Source organism: Orcinus orca, chromosome X (assembly GCF_937001465.1).
Source record: "Orcinus orca chromosome X, mOrcOrc1.1, whole genome shotgun sequence".
Taxonomy (NCBI): Eukaryota; Metazoa; Chordata; class Mammalia; order Artiodactyla; family Delphinidae; genus Orcinus; species Orcinus orca.
In genome coordinates, this window is record NC_064580.1 from 8,573,583 (window position 1) to 8,588,797 (window position 15,215).

Here is a 15,215-nt window from a genome sequence, read left to right on the forward strand (position 1 = left end):
TCCAAATTCCAGCTTTGAATAAATAAACCAGCTGAAGTGCTCCAATGCCTTAGGGACTAGCAGGGCAGTTTCTGAACTTCCATCGCCCCCCAGTGGCAGTTTCCTAAGTCTTTTTGTTAGTTACTCAAAAAGCTTTAGGTTAAGATTCTTCCCTCCAAAGCTGTTTAAAATTTTTTTTAAAAAAAATTCTCACACTGAAGATTATGAAATGTGTGTGTGGAAGTGTGTTAGTAATGTTGAGTTTATAACCTCTGGGTCACAGGGTCGTAGATTCATGCAATTGACAAGAATCATGCAATTGACAGATCTCACCAATGAGGATGCCCTTTGGAAAAAATTCCTACCTATCATAGCTGTACAGTCCAATATTAAAGTGATTACCCCAAATGCACTTTTGTTTTTAATTTAGAGGATCTAGATCAGGGTTTCCATTTTTCTGGTTCAATGAAATCACTGTCATTGACTATAATTTTTAAACTCATGCTACCCCTTTGTAAACTTTTCCACCATAAAATGTTTTGTAACATTGTCCTAGAAGGTGAGAAATCATTTAAAGCCAAAAAATATGAAGGTTTACAAGCCATGTATATAAAACTTTGTAAAAGCCAACATCAAACCCACACAAATAACTAGAAATTATCACTGTTAGGTTGTCAAAACCTGCAGCAGATTAATATACAAAGTGGCAGAATCAAATGAATGGAAGTTCGTGATTTCAAACTTTAACCAAGTGAAACTCAGAAACAGGTGATAGAGTTGCCCCGAGTCATCATACAGAGATAGTTTAATGATACTGAAGAGTCTCCATGGTCAGTAGGAACTGATGGTGTAACATTGAATTCATCCCCCACCCGTCCGCTCACCTATCATCCCATCCCCTTGTCCATCCTCCCACCCATCCATTTAGACAGGTTTAGGAAGATATCCTGTGGAAAACAAAAGGGAAAAAAAGTGTTTCTTCACTGCAACAATAATTTTGCAGCCTCCTGGTAGCACACTGTGGGCACCTCCATCCATCCGGCTGTACATTACGTATGTGTCAGACATTGTGTGAGGTACCAAGGACAGAAGATGGGTAAGATGTACTACCTGCTTTCATGATTCTCAAAGCGAAAGAAACTTTTAAGATTTTCTCAGTATGGTCTCTATTCTAAGGCTTCATTCTCAGAGCAGATGGAAATAACCAGTACCAAATCGCCAAATCCAGAAAAGACTCTCAGCGGTTAGCATCAAGTGGGCCTAGAGACCTAGTGGGCCTTGGTTGCCTGGGGGTAGAGGTGAGACCTCATTCGGCCACAGCCATTGAATGTTTTCTCTGAAAAACAAAATGTGGGCTACGTGGGATTCCAAAAACACAAACTACTTTGAGGGAGAGAGCAGCTATAACCTATGAAACAGCCAAGGGACACTTTTATAACGTAATAAGATCACAGCCTCACGTTATATAGAGTCAATGCTTTTTTGTGGCTGGTATTATTTCACCTCATTTTCGAGAAAAGGAGGAGGTGGAATTTAGGGAAGCAAGTCCAGACGCAGGAGGCTTACTTTCACCTCAGGAAGGGGAAGGTTCTCGCCTGCCTGCCCACGATGGGGTTATTACTTCAGCTTATTTTTCAGATCCCAGTAAATTCTTTTGGTTCACCACCTGCTAGACCCTGCCTCCACACCCCTTCTCAATTAGAGGCCAGGCGTATAGTCCTTTAGATATAATACTGACCTGGTGCTAACCTCCTACACCCCAAGCGTTCCCGCCACTCCTAAACCCAAAGCGGAAATGTGTGTCCTTCAGCTTTCTGTACTCAGGTCTTGACTCCTTTCCGGCCAGAACATTCTCCTCCTCTGACCACCCCTCTCCCCTTACCTTTGGAGGATAAACTTCATCAAATCTCTTTTGCTCAAGTATCCCAAATCCTGGTGGTCTGGGGGCCTCATTATTAGTGTCAAAGTCTATCTTTTCTCTCTTTTTTCCTGTCTAGCATAATATCTTGCACATAGGAGGTGCTCAATAATTTGTTAAAAGGAAGGGAAGGGGCAGTAGCGGGAGAGAAGGACGGAAGGAAGGGGGGAAGGCCAGAAGGAGGGGAGAGAGAGAGGGAGAAGAGAGAACAATAAAGAAAGAAAGGAGAGGTAGAGAAAAGAATTCTCTTACAAGGACCTGCTATCTCCCTAATTAACACCACCCACCAATTAAATGCTCACTTGTCCTTAATGAATGCCCTCAGCACACTTTTGAAGTTTGTTTTCAGTGATGTGACTTTAAACAAATGTAATCTATTGGAGTTAATAGTTCACAGTGATGGTTTTCAGTGTTTTCCTGTGGTACTTTGGGGGCCAGACTGAGCTGTTCTCTGTTAAAATAAAATAACACCCGCCCCCCCCCACACACAATTTTCAGGAAACCTTTAAATGGATAGAACATTCTTAAATTTAGCCCTTTTCCCACCACACAATTCTCATCTATATTGTCAAGTGTTCGCAGAGAGCAAAGCGTATGAACACAGAACGACAACACAAAATCCAAGGAAGTTCCCAGAAGTGGAAATCTCTTTTAAGTATTTAACCACTAGTATAATATGCAATCAATTGTTTCTAGTTCATGTGATACAATAAAATATATATTTCATGCTGTTTCCCACGGAGTAGTCGCCCATTTTCATTCTAGCAGTCACTTTTTGGTACTAGAATTTCCAGCACCATAGCAGACTCACCTGAGGATAAACATATCACATTGTAGGTGACCTTCAACCCGCATCAGTGCCACACAAGCCTTTCTCACCTCAGGGGGCTCAGTGCTCAGTGCTACAACCCTGCAAAAAGCAATGGAATGAAGTATGAGGCCACTCTGAGCAATTACAAAGGCATTTTAAAAAATAAAGCAAGTATATTATTGTCATTGATAATTATTATTGAAATTATTCAGATAAAGCTAGGGGTTAATTATATTACGATTGTAAACAGTAGAATAGTCATACTCATCTCTTCTACTCCCTAATTATCAAGCTGAATTAATTTGGGGTAACTGAAAACTTTAGACAAATGTTCCTGCTTCCACGTAAGAGAAGAAAGATAATCAATTTTCCTTCAGGAGGAGGTACTTTAAAGTAATGCTTCTGGAACTATCCGTAGTGAAGGACTGGTTGTCTTGTTTTGTTTTTTTAATTTCTAATCAATTGCCCACCGATATTTTCGTAAAAACCAAAACCAAAAAATTACTAATGGAATGAAATAAAAAGCAAATGTATGCCAAATTTCTTTATTCTCAGATTCATGAGAAAGAAAATTACTCTCTTAAACTGCTACAGAAGTTTCTGAATGCTTATTCTCAATCTCTGTATTTCTTTCTACGGACAACACACAGGGTACTCGAGAGCCTTGCCATCCAAAGTGTGCTCCTTGGACCAGAAGCACTGCCATCACCTGGGTGCTTGTGAGAAATACAAAAGCAGATTCTCATGCCCCAGCCAGAGTAAGCGAATCAGAATCTGCATTTTAACAGGATCCCTGAGGGATAGATACACCCAGTAAAGTATGAGAAGCAATGGTCTAAACTAGAAAATCAAAAGCAATTGTACAGATACACAGACACACACATATCACTTTCAGACCATAGAATGTTTTAGTATCAGCTCACCACATTTTGTACAATATTTAATAGATTTACCCTTAAGCAAAGTGTAAGCCTTTGTCAGCTAGGCCTGGCCTTCCCACCGCCTGGGGCTCAAGATCTGATTCACTTGAATCTCCAGGTCCTCAGACGATCCAGTTTCCCTAAGTTATATGGTGCTTCTCAGCAATCTATGCTCCCATGGTCACCTCTGCCTCTGGACTCCTCTTTCTACCTGTGCTGGTTCAGTTCACATTGACTCAGATGAACAAATCAACCCCTCTATCATCTTCTACAGAAGCCCATTCACCAAAGCATTTGTTGATTTTGTTAAAACTTGGAATAAAAAGAGATAGACGGATATTTCTTGAACATGTTAAAAAAAAAAACTATATGCCAATCTAAAAAGTTAACCCAATGCTTAATGGATAAATAACACTAGACACATTCCCACAAAAATTAGGAATGTCCACAACCACTTCTATTAGCTAATATTTTGCTGCGAAGTCCTAACTTTTTTGCAATTAGCAGAAAAAGAAATTACAGGCATTAGAGTTAGAAATGAAGAGGTAAAATTATTATTAGTTGAGATTATATGAAAGAATCCCTGGAAAATCCAAGATAAAGAAACAAAAAATAAGACTAACGAAAACACACGAATTCAAAACATTGCAAAACAGAAGTCGAATGTAGTCAACAGCTTTCATAAATGTACCAATAATAAGTCTGAAGATATAAAAAAGGAAAAGATTTCCCTTACATTGCAAAACCGAAGTTTAAATACCAAGGAATAAACTCAACACTTTAAAATGATTTTAAGAAACACTTTAAAATTGCACTGAGGGACACAAAAGAAGACTTGAACATCTGGAGAGGGCACTGCATATTCATGTATAGGATGACACATTTTTCTAAAGACTTCTAGTTTTCCTATATATATATAAATTTAACATAATCCCAGTAAAATTACCATCCAGATTTTCAAAAAAAATACAAAAATAAAAAACTTGACCAGCCAACTCCAAATTTCATTCAGAAATATAAACAAGCAAAAGTATCAAGAAAAATTCTGAAAAAAGAAGAAGAATGAGAGAAGAATGACTTGCCAGATGGTCCCAGTACTTTAACATGATATTGGTGTGTTGTTCATGGACATAATAATGGCTCGGAGTAAGAAGTCCACAAACAGATCTGAGTATACATGGGAATTTCGTGTCTTAATAATGAGATGATATCTCAAATCTCTGTATGTGTGTAGGGGGATATGGGGGGATGGTTTATTGAAAAAATAGTCCTGAGATAATTGAGTAACTGAAAAAAACAGGGGAGATTAGAGCTGTACTTTATTCCTTACACCAGAATAAATTTCAAATACATCAAGGGTTTAAAGTAAAAAGGCATAGCAGAGCAGCTCCCTTGCTGCGATCTATTGAAAGTCAGCCCTCGACACAAGGGTTTGTAAAAAAAATAAAATAAAATAAAATAAAGTAAAAAGGCAAAATTTTTATAAATTTGAAAAATCGTAGAAGAATTCATTTAGGACTTAAATGAAAGTAATTCTAACGACACCCCAACACCCAGAAACCATATAAGAAAAGACTGTGAAATTAAGGTGCATAAAAATTACTCAAAGCAAAACTCACCACAAACAAAAACAAAAGAAAAATGACTGAGAAAATATTTCTAACTCATTGTTATGGATCGAATTGTGTGCTCCCCCTCCAAATTTGTACGTTGAGGTCCTAACCCAAATACGACTATATTTGGGGATAGTGTCTTCAGGGAGGTAACGAAAGTTAAATGAAGTCTTAGGGGCGTGGCCCTAATCTGATAGGACTGGTGTCCTCTCGGGAAGAGATACCAGAGAGCTCCCTCTCTCCACATGCATAGAGAAGAGGCCAAGAAAGCAGCTGTCTACAAGCCAGGAAGCCAGAAACCAACGCTGACGGCACCTTGATCTTGAACCTCTGACCTCGAGAACAAAATAAATTTCTGTTGTTTAAGCCACTCAGTCTGTTTTATTCTGTTATGGCAACCCAAGCAGACTCACACACTCATACTTCGGAAAAAGAGTTAATTTCCTTACTATGTAAATAGTTCCTACAAAATCAGTAACAAAAAGCAATACAATGTATTGATGAAGGTGTGAGGGAATGGGCTCTCTCATACATTCTGAGAGGGACTGGTACAACCACCTATTGAGGGTAATTTGGAAATGCCTACCAAAGATAAAAGCAACTTCCTCTGGAGCGAGTCATTTTGATTCTAGGTGTTTATTCCACAGATCTGCTCGCATGTGAGAAAAAATGTAAGTATTACAATATTATTCATTGCAGCATTGTTCGTAATGGGAATGCATTAGAAACAATTAAATTTTGTTCACTGTTAAGAGACCACTTACATAAATTATATTAATCTATACAATGGGACAGTGTACAACTGTTAAATAAAATCAAACTGGAATGCTTTATGTATCAATACGGAAAACCTCCAAGATATTTTAACTGAAGAAAACAAGGGTGAAAACTCTATGTGAAGTATGCTACCACTTGTGTAAAAAAAAATGTAGGCAGGGAGAGAACAGATGTTATATTGCATCTAACAGTGTCTGATACACCGGAATAACCCCCAGTTAGCCTTTAAAGGGCAATTCACGGTGATGTTTGTACAACATTGTCAATGTACTTCATGCCACAAAATTGTACACTTAAAAACAGTTAAAATGGTTTTTTAAAAAGTCAATTCAGAGGTCATCTCCTCCAGAGTAAAGGCCATGGCTAAATACATTTTCTTTATCCTCCCACAGTAAGTTTATAGAGTTACGAAATAAATGAAATTATCTGAAGATGTGTCTGTCTCACTACCTAGAGTATTGGTGAGGCAGCAGGGAACATGTCCCACCCATCCCATGGCCTCCGAGACTGGCTTCATAACCAGCACATGGTAGAAGCTCAGGAAATGTTTTCCCTACAGATTTCAGACTCAAGGCTGCAACGTCAGCTTATTGCTGAGTTTCCAGCCTGCAGGCCTGACCTGCAAATTTAATACTTGGCACTGCTCACAGTTGTGTGAACCAATTCCTTAAAATAAATTTCTTGATATGTAGCTAGCTAGCTAGATCTCTGGTTGGTTCTGTTTCTTTGGAGAACCCTGATTTGGGGCAAAAGAGCACTCCTCAGATAACCTCATGCGTTAGGCTTCCTACTCACATGGCTGCCTCTGCTTCTGACGTAACATCAAGGAAAGTGCAACTGAAGAGGGGCAGAGTAACATATTTTAGCATTTTTGTTAACAATTTATTTCATACTTTATAATTCACAGTATATTTCTTTGGCTATAAAGCCTTATATTGCCATTGCTGGAGAGAGAGACAGACTGACTGAGAGAGAGAGAGAGAGAGAGAGAGAGAGAGAGAGAGAGAGAGGGAGGGAGGGAGAGAGAGAGCGAGAAAGAGAGAGAGAAGAAAAATCCAAACCTTTGCTATAATATTCTGATTATATCTTTTAAATATTTGTACCAATAACTCTGTATTTAGAGCCTGTATATCTTTGGTTTTTAATGCATAAGGAGACCAAGCAATAAAATAATATCACAAACATCTGTTCCTAGGATTCAAGAGTTAAAGTATGAATTTTAATATCCCCCACAGCATATTTCTTGGAAAACTGTGTCTGATGTGGTGGTGGTAGAGAATGGTTTGTCAACTTGTCTTTTGCGGCTTTAATTCTTCAATCCCACTTTACAGTGAATCCAAACCACTTAAGAGAGCCTCCCCCTCCTTCTCCTACAGCCACTCATAACTTACCTTCTTGATTTTCCTTCCATTTTTACTTTTCTTCTCTCCAATTTATTAATTCACAATGCTTACGATAACAAACAAAACTGCTGAAGAGGCAGGAATATATTTAGGTGAGCTAATCAGGCATACCCTTCTGAGTAGGGAAACCCAACTAGTCCGAAGACTCTTTGGTAAGTACGGAATGATAGCAAAGGAGAACAAAAGCCGTGAAGGCTATCACCATTCATCCTTGTGGTCTGACCATCCAACCACACCAGATGACTTACGTTTCTTTATTTGTAACCAGCTCTCACTTCCCTGAGTTTCAGTTCTGTGCTCTGAACTGCTTCTTGGATTTCACTGTCGATAACCATTGTCATCACAACTGCAGTGTTTCCAACAATGAACTCATCTTGCCCCTAAACCCAGACATTTCTCAAAATCAGCAGCCATTTCTTTTACTGCCTCTCTTCTTGCCTTCTTTATCTTACTTTTCTCTTTATACGGCAAGTTGGTAGTTTCAGACCTAGCCTACCATGTTGTTGTTTCCCCTCAAAAGAAAAATTATGTTGCACGGTCCTTGGCTACGGTTTATACTTAAAAAGTGAAAGGCAAATCCAATACCAGCAGGAAATTTCATTAACATAACCCTATTATTGCTCCATTTCTCTTTAATTTTGGTAATTATTAGCAAACCGGATCCATTACCAATTATTTCCACAGGGGAGAAAGGATGAAATCTCTCACTCCTCTAGGCAAGTCTATCCTGATGTTTCCTGCCTGGGTGGCTGGTAACACGTTGCTCCGCACAGCTCCTCTCCAGAGCAACGTGCGTTTCACCCGTTGTGACCAGTGGTACACTCCTGTCATTCTCAGTCCACCATTTCAAATCTGCTCACCCATAAAGGCCCACTTGTGGTAACAACTGGCCTAATAACTTAATTACAATAACATAATAGTAGTAACAACAACAGTTTACTATTAAACACCAGCTTTTCCCCCCATTTCAGCTTCAGAATAACTGGGGTGAAAATAGATAACCAACAAGGACCTACTGTACAGCACAGGGAACTATACTCAGTATCTTGTAATAATCTATAAGGGGAAAAAAATCTGAAAAAGAATACATAGACAGATAGATAGACAGATGAATCACTTTTCTGTACACCTGAAACTAACACAACATTGTAAATCAACTATACTTCAATAAAAAAATTTTTAATTAAAACAAAATAGGGTAAAAAGGAGAATTAAGTTAAATTTTCCCAACGTAGTTACTTAGTAACTACACACACACGTACCTGTACACGTATATCTATATTATATACTGTCCAAGCTGAGGAGGTAGGAGCCCATGCTCTAGCTGCCAGGTATCAAGGATAGCAAGGTTCTGGCCTTTGGTTTGCCTAGAACAGGGTCTCTCAACCTTGGCACTATTGACATTTGGGCTGGATAACTCTGTGCTGTGAAAGCTGTCCTGTACATTTCAGGATATTAGCAGCATTCCTGTCCTTGATCCAGTAGATGACAATAGCAATCCCTACCTCCAGCGTGACAGCCAAAAATGGCTCCTGGATGGGATGGGAGTAACAAAATCCCACCCCCACCCCCGCGTGAGAACCACCGCTACACAGGGGAGCAAGCCCTTGCCCCCTATGAAACCTCATACATAATGGATCCCCAAACAGAGTAAAAGGCTGGGCATCTCCCTGTCAGCGTTCATCAGAGGACAAGCTTCAGTTTTCTGAACTGGTCCCATAGCAGGCCTGTCAGTGCCCTCCCAGGCCCACTTGGCACATATCAAGGAGTGTTCAGTCTTAAATAAGTTCAGCTATAAATTAGAGAAACTTCTTCAAACAGTCATGCCCTGTGTACATCTGGAGATATGGAACTAGGGTTCAGATAAGTTGAGAGTGACCCACAATAAAAGGCAGTTATCTATCATCAGTGAATTAAAATTAATTCATTTTTTTAGAGGTTTATGTTAAGAGACCCTGGTCTCATCAAAAAAATAAATAACACACACACACACACACACACACACACACAAGCTTGGAACTTGCAATAATATATTCTCTGAAGTTACTACAATAGTATTAAAAATATTAAACAGAATGATAACCTCCAGTAATTTAATTTTACTGGCAACAAATCCCTTTGAAGAACAGTGGCATTTACTATATTTCAAAGAGTGAGAGGCAGCCCTGGCCATTGAGAGAGACATGATACAGACATGGTCCCTCTGCGTACCGATGCGGCGAGTCCTGGTGAACCCATGCAGACCCCGTGGAACACTGAGCTATAAGGATGCCCACTGGCTGTGTCTTAGGAACTTGCCTTCATGCATTCAGACCTTAGCAAAGACTGTGAAGGTCAAGGGCAGCGCTGGCAGGGGGCCAAGTGAAGGTGTCCAGGCATAACTGGAGAGTGGTGAAGAGTGAAGTTGAGAAAAGCAAATTCTCCCTGCTGTCGGGTCAATAACTCTTCTTTTTAAAACCCTCCTATGGCTTCACATCTCACTTAGAAGAAAATGCAACCCCCCCGCCGCCCCCAAGAAGCCGAGCACGCTCCAGTCCCCATATCCTCTCCTACGTTCTGCCGTCACTCACCCCGTGCAGGCCCCGCTGGCCTTCCCCTGTTCGTTCCAATCACAGGAAGCTCTCCTTTGCTGTTCCCATTGTCTGGACCACTCTTTGTCCTGACCTTTACACGGCTGGGTCCTTCTCATGAGTCAGGTCTCAGCTAAAATGTCCCCCCCTTAGAGAAGTCTTCCTGACGACCACATCTGAGGTTGTATCCAGGGTTCTCAATCTGCACTGTGCACACGGATCTCCTGGGGAGCCTGTTACAATGCAGACTTGGACTCAGCGGTGGGGGGATGGTGTTGAAGCTGTAATTCTGCATTTCTAACAAGCTCCCAGGAGATGCAGATCTGTTGCTTCCTGGACCACACTTGGAGTAGCACCATCACCCTTCAATCTCTGTCATACCACTTGGTTTTTCTTCATGGTGTTTCTCACACTTTGAAATTATTTGTTTGTGTACTGGATTGTTCATTGGTTGCTTGATCTGTTTGTTTACTTAGAAGGTAAATTCCCTAAGAGCAAGGGCTTTGTGCAGTGCGTTCACCTGTGTGTTCTCAGCACTTAAGACCTGGCACATCACAGATGCGCCACATGTACTGTTGAATGAATGATATTGTTCAAGATTCATTGACTCTTCTACCATTTCAGTGCCTGCCTACTGACTGCTTCAGTGACTGACAGTGCTAGCTACTCAAATGCCAGCCCAGGAATTGCTAGCTGCAGGTCCAAGCTGAGACACGAAGTTTGTACTAAAATACCAATCTGCTGTCACTAAGCACAACTTTAGTTGAGATGATGTATTTTTCATAGCAAGATTTTCTTGATGAAGGAAGCAGTGCCTTACTTTCCCTCTGGTCCGAGGTCCTCATCTCATGGCAGACTGGTAAGTGTGTGAACTAGACGCACTGGGGTGACACATTGTGAGTAGCACTAAAATAAGGAATAGAAAGCTTTAAAAATGTATTTTCTGATTTCAAATAACCATAGGTAGGTAGCATAAATTATATACTTTTAAATACACGATTACAAAATATTTTTGTCATGTACTGAAATAGAGTATTGTCTCAGAGACAAGGAATTGACCCCCTGTCTTTCCTCCTTAGCTATGCCCTCCCAGGCCACCTGCACTCCATCATAACCAAGAATTTTCCCACCTTTGCCCTGACAGAGTCATTCCCCTGCCACTTACACCACACTCCTGCATGTCCATGCCCACACTCCTCCCCACATGGCCATGCCCCTCCTCTCTGCCTGGCCATACAGAGCTCATCTGGGTCACACTCATCCTGCCACACCCATTTTCCTTCTTGGCCACACCTATATCCCATGCAAAGCTAGCTATGTCCTCCTGCTGACACCCTACCTTCTGTGTCACATCCTCATTCCCAGGCCACACTCTGTTCCCACACTCTGGCCATGCCACTCCTGAATGGGCCAAACCTTCTGTGCTTCTTCCACCCAGGGGCCTGATCCTGGCAAACCCTGGGGATGGGCTCCAGGGATCTAAGAAATTTTGACAGAGAACAGAGAATGGCAGGAGAGATGGGAATTAACAGTAGAAGAAAAAAAAACAATTATGGGAGAGAAGGGAGAATTCTGTGAGAGAAAGAATTGTGAAAGATGATCAAGTATTGTGAGAATGGAAAATTGTGGGAGAAAATGGGGAATTGGGGAGAAAAAAGAATTGGAAGAGAAACAGGAAATTATTAGAAAGAACAGAAAACTGTGGGTGAGTTGAATTGTGGGAGACAAGGGTAGTTGTGGGAAAGAAGAGACAATTGTGGGAGAGTTAGAGAATTGTGGGAAAAAGCAGAGGCTTGTGAGAGAAAGGGAAACTCTGGGGGAAAAAACAGAGAATTGTGGGATAGATTAGGAATTATGAGAAAAACAGGAAATTGTGGGAGAGAAAGAGAACTGTTGGAAAGAACAGAGAATTGTGCATGAAAAGGGAATTGTGGAAGGGACAAGGAATTGTAGGAGTGATAGGGAAACGGGGGGGGGGGGAACTGGGACACTGTGAGAGAAAAAAGAATTGTGAGAAAGAACAAAACAGACAATTGTGAGCAACAACAAAAAAATTATGGGAGAGAAGAGAGCATTATGGGAGAAGAAAGAATTGTGCACAAGAGAATTGTGAGAGAAACAGAATTGGGAGGAGCAAGGGGAATTGTGAGAGAGAAGAGAATTGAGGAAGGAATGGAGAATTGTGGCAGGAACATGGAATTGTGGGATAGAACAGAAAAGTGTGAGAGAGATCAGGAAGTATGGGAGAAACAGGGAATTGTGGGAGAGAAGGGGGATTGTGGGAGTGACAGAAAAAACAGACAATTGTGAGAATAAAGAAATGTGAAGACAGTATTATGGTAGAAAGGGGAATTTTGAAAGTTAATGGAATTCTAGGGGAGAGAATAAATTGTGGGAGGTAAGGAGAATTGTGAAAACAACAGAGAATTTTAGGAAAGAACACAGAATTGTGGAAAAGACAAAGAATTAAGAGAGAAACAGAAATCTGAATGAGACAAGAGGAACTGTGGGAGATGGGGAATTGTGGGAGAAAAGGGAATTCTGGGATAGAACAGAGATTTGTGGGAGCCATGGGGGATTGTGGGACAGAGTAGAGAACTGTGGGACAAAATTGAGAATTGGGAGGGGACCTTGAAGATGGCGGAAGAGTAAGACGCGGAGGTCACCTGCCTCCCCACAGATACACCAGAAATACATCTACACGTGGAACAACTCCTACAGAACACCTACTGAAGGCTGGCAGAAGACCTCAGACCTCCCAAAAGGCAAGAAACTCCCCACGTACCTGGGTAGGGCAAAAGAAAAAAAAAAGAAAGAAAAAACAGAGACAAAAGAATAGGGACGGCACCTGCACCAGTGGGAGGGAGCTGTGAAGGAGGAAAAGTTTCCACACACTAGGAAGCCCCTTCGCGGGCGGAGACTGCGGGAGGCGGAGGGGGGAGCTTCGAAGTCGCGGAGGAGAGCACAGCCACAGGGGTGCGGAGGGCAAAGCGGGGAGATTCCCGCACAGAGGATCGGTGCCGACCGGCACTCACCAGCCCGAGAGGCTTGTCTGCTCACCCGCCGGGGCGGGCGGGGCTGGGAGCTGAGGCTCTGAGGCTCGGGTTTCGGTTTCGGACAGAGCGCAGGGAGAGGACTGGGGTTGGCGGCTTGAACATAGCCTGAAGGGGTTAGTGCACCACGGCTAGCCGGGAGGGAGTCCGGGAAAAAGTCTGCACCTGCCGAAGAGGCAAGAGACTTTTTCTTCCCTCTTTGTTTCCTGGTGCGTGAGGAGAGGGGTTTAAGAGCGCTGCTTAAAGGAGCTCCAGAGACGGGCGCGAGCCGCGGCTAAAAGCGCGAACCCCAGAGACGGGCGCGAGCCGCGGCTAAAAGCACGGACCCAGAGACGGGCGGGAGACGCTAAGGCTGCTGCTGCCGCCACCAAGGGGCCTGTGTGCGAGCACAGGCCACTCTCCACACCCCCCTTCCGGGGAGCCTATGCAGCCCGCCACTGCCAGGTTCCCGGGATCCAGGGACAACTTCCCCGGGAGAACGCATGGCGCGCCTCAGGCTGGTGTAAAGTCACGCCGGACTTTGCCGCCGCAGGCCCGCCCCGCACGCCGTGCCCCTCCCTCCCCGCCGGCCTGAGTGCGCCAGAACCCCCGAATCAGCGGCTCCTTTAACCCCGTCCTGTCTGAGCACAAAACAGACGCCCTCCAGCGACCTACACGCAGAGGCGGGGCCAAATCCAAAGCTGAGCCCCTGGGAGCTGTGAGAACAAAGAGAAAGGGAAATCTCTCCCAGCAGCCTCAGAAGCTGCGGATTAAAGCTCCACAATCAACTTGATATACCCTGCATCTGTGGAATACCTGAATAGACAACCAATCATCCCAAATTAAGGAAGTGGACTTTAGGAGCAAGATCTATGATTTTTTCCCCCTATTCCTCTTTTTGTGAATGTGTATGTGTATGCTTCTGTGTGAGATCTTGTCTGTATAGTCTTGCTTCCACCATTTGTCCTAGGGTTCTATCCGTCCATGGTTTTTTTAAAAAAATTTTTTTCTAAATAATCAATTTTAATTTTAATAACGTTATTATACTTTACCTTCGTTCTTTCTTTCTTTCTTTCCTTCCTTCCTTCCCTCCTTTAGACAACGAATCATCCCAAATTGAGGAGGTGGTCTCTGACAGCAAGATTTATGATTTTTCCCCCTTTACCTCTTTTAGTGAGGGTGTATGTGTATGCTTCTGTGTAAGATCTTGTCTGTATAGCTTTGCTTCCAACATTTGTCCTAAGGTTCTATCCATCCGTCCCTTTTTTTTTTTCTAAATAAGAATTTTTTAATTCAATAACTTTATTATACTTTATTTTATTTTTACTGTATCTTCTTTCTTTCTGTCTTTTTTCCTTCTTTCCCTCCTTCCTCCCTCCCTCCCTCCCTCCCTCCTTTCTTTCCTTCTTTGCTTCTTTCTTTCTTTCTTCCTTCCTTCCTTCCTTCCTTCCCTCCTTTCCTTCTTTGTTTCCACATACTTCTACTAATTCCCTCTACTTTTTCTTCCTGTTATTCTGAGCCGTGTGGATGAAAGGCTCTTGGTGCTCCAGCCAGGAGTCAGGGCTCTGCCTCTGAGGTAGGAGAGCCAACTTCAGGACACTGGTCAACAAGAGACCTCCCAGCTCCACATAATATCAAATGGCAAAAATCTCCCAGAGACCTCCATCTCAACACCAGCACCCAGCTTCACTCAACGACCAGCAAGCCACAGTGCTGGACAACCTATGCCAAACAACTAGCAAAACAGGAACACAACCCCACCCATTAGCAGAGAGGCTGCCTAAAATCATAATAAGTCCCCAGACACCCCAAAACACACCACCAGACGTGAACCTGCCCACTAGGGGGACAAGATCCAGCCTCATCCACCACAACACAGGCACTAGTCCCCTCCACCAGGAAGCCTACACAACCCACTGAACCAACCTTAGCCACTGGAGACAGACATCAAAAACAGCGGGAACTACGAACCTGCAGTCTGCAAAAAGGAGACCCCAAACACAGTAAGATAAGCAAAATGAGAAGACAGAAAAACACACAGCAGATAAAGGAGCAAGATAAAAATGCACCAGACCTAACAAATGAAGAGGAAATAGCCAGTCTACCTGAAAAAGAATTCAGAATAATGATAGTAAGGATGATCCGAAATCTTGGAAATAGAATGGACAAAATGCAAGAAACAGTTAACAAGG

The 15,215-nt window shown here is 42.4% G+C and overlaps 1 protein-coding gene across 2 annotated transcripts in view; it reads right to left on the reverse strand.

Moving 5' to 3' along the window:
- The window catches only part of MID1 (midline 1), a 677,015-nt gene that overhangs the window by 648,528 nt on the left and 13,272 nt on the right, over positions 1-15,215 (reverse strand). For both annotated transcript variants that reach the window (XM_033420193.2, XM_049704925.1), the window contains exon 2: positions 2,709-2,807. The gene's annotated coding sequence lies outside the window, so the exon portion shown is untranslated. The remainder of the gene's footprint in view (positions 1-2,708; positions 2,808-15,215) is intronic.